This window comes from Anoplophora glabripennis, unplaced genomic scaffold (assembly GCF_000390285.2).
Source record: "Anoplophora glabripennis isolate ALB-LARVAE unplaced genomic scaffold, Agla_2.0 scaffold194, whole genome shotgun sequence".
NCBI classification, from domain to species: domain Eukaryota; kingdom Metazoa; phylum Arthropoda; class Insecta; order Coleoptera; family Cerambycidae; genus Anoplophora; species Anoplophora glabripennis.
In genome coordinates, this window is record NW_019416622.1 from 621,149 (window position 1) to 623,561 (window position 2,413).

Consider the following 2,413-nt stretch of genomic DNA (forward strand, 5'->3'; position numbering starts at 1 on the left):
AAACTGAGGATATTGGCAGTAACTTTTCAACCTCAAAGAGTCCTAAATCCTGATAGTTTCAAAACGCTGCGATTTTTTAAATTTGTCGTTTTTGCTGAAAAACAATGTAGAGTAATTTTTCGCTTTTTATTTATTCTTTTATAATGAAAATGTTTTTTTTGCAATAATCCATATTTTTTTCATGAAAAACGTTAATAATTATTGTAAAAAATAAAAAAAATCCTCCAAGTTACAGGTACTATTGAAAATCACCCAATTTTAGATTTTTTTAATATCCCTTAATTTTTGTGACTAATTTAACGGTATACCTATTTTAAAAATAAGTATTTATAATAGACACCAGTTATTTATGATATTGAACTGCGTGTTTTAAAATGATGTATACTGCCACAATTAGATATCGTTGTCACTGTAGGAATTTTTTTTCGAAAATTTATTTTAATTAGCTGTATAGTCTTTCCGATCTCAATTGAAGAACCAAGAGGTTGGCAGTATGTACCAGGTTCGGTCGGTGACGCGGCACAAACACAGCCGCATTGGGCCACCTGACCATAAATTCAGTTGTCAACAAATGGCCTAGCAGTGCAGTACAGCAATGCGGAATGGAGACCTTTTAAAACGGAACAAAACGAAATTTACAATGTAATACAACACAATCATTGGAATAAAATTGTTTGAGGACATGAATAATTAAAATATGTTGTTGGTCAAATGAACATATAGAAATTTTCTACACATTATATACAAATTATTATAATTTTTACCTTTAGCAGAAAACTTTTTTAGGGACGCTTATGAAACTCATTAAATTTTATTGCTACGCGTTTTTATACATGTTCAACTGACTTCAGAAAGACTATACCTATGAAGCCATTTGTTTAAATGGGACTACAAATTGAAAATAGCTTGAGCTATACAGACTATTCCATGGAAACGGTATATTAAAATAAATATGCTAGACTGGTTTAAAAAAATATTTATTACAGAATTTTCGATAAGCTTAAAAAATTCTGTAAGATTTCAAGTACCTTTTAAAACAGTTATAGGGAACTAATAATTTCATTAAAGGACTTAAACTTTCACATCTTCTAGAGTAATATACATGATTTACTATTTAAAATTACGTTATAGAGGTTCAAAGAATCTGGTAATCTTTTGGACACTCTAGGACACTAGAGATCACTAATTCTACTACGTATAGAAAAAGGGGTCTAAAATTATTATTCGAAGCCTTTTTTAAATTATTTATAGTAAAATTTAAGTAATTCAAAATAGAAAAAATGTAGCTAAAATAAAGATTATTTTTTTACTATACTTTAAAAATGCAATAAAATACTTAATTTTAAATATACAATACAATAAAAACAATTTTTAATTTGGGGTCCCATTCGATCTGCGTACATGAGTACATGAGTATGAAAATTCTTATTTTGTTAATTATTTGATTCATGGAAGTAAAACACAAGTTTAACAATACTATAGTTGTCATTTTCTGCCAAACACAGCTTATTTTTTTAATTGTTATTTATTCGCCATATCTTTTAAAATTTATATTCAACTTATTTTCTGGTTGTATGTTTTGATTCCTTGTGTTTTACACATGTCTGCATTTTATCTTATTCAAATACCCTAATAACAAAGAATTAAATTGTGATAAAAAGATAATTATGGATTACCCTGAACATATAAACACAATATCATTGGTTTATCGTCAAATCTTGATAAAATCAAATAGCCTTTCAGGTATTAATAATAATATTGCTGAATTACTGAAAATTTCTGTTAGACAAAATATGTAGGTATTACATTTATCTATTAACTAAAAGCAAATAGAATCAACATATCAGTTAGACTTGATAAATAAGCATAATGTTAAAACGAAGGAAATTTGAAAACTTTTTATTTTCTGATCTCGTTACAAAATAGAAACATACCCACTTGTGCTAAAGGCCCGCACAGTGGATGACACTGATTTATAGGTCGCCATCGATTAAAGCTGAAACTATATTCAGTTTTCAGTTCATAAGAAAGATAAGTTACAGCTGCCATATTTCAAAAGATCGATGTAACTGGATCAACAGCAAAGCTCTCCGATTCTTCCACTTGGTGTCCTTCATCCAATACTTCATTACATTTTCTTCCCGTTTACAATGGCACATATTAGCCCAGATATTTATGACGCACATATTTTTTTTAACAGTAGTAGATATGCTTTTAGACGTGATATTTTTGTGCAAATAAGCATCCCCCCAAATCATAATGTACAAAAACGTAAATGTCTTTCTCTTCTTTAAAGTAATTTACTACCGCAGTTATGAGTGAATACCAATGCCATTTTACTGAAATGAAAAGGTTCTAGAAGTCACATTTTATCATCTTATTGACGTTATAAGGGTCTGGGTACCTACAAGTC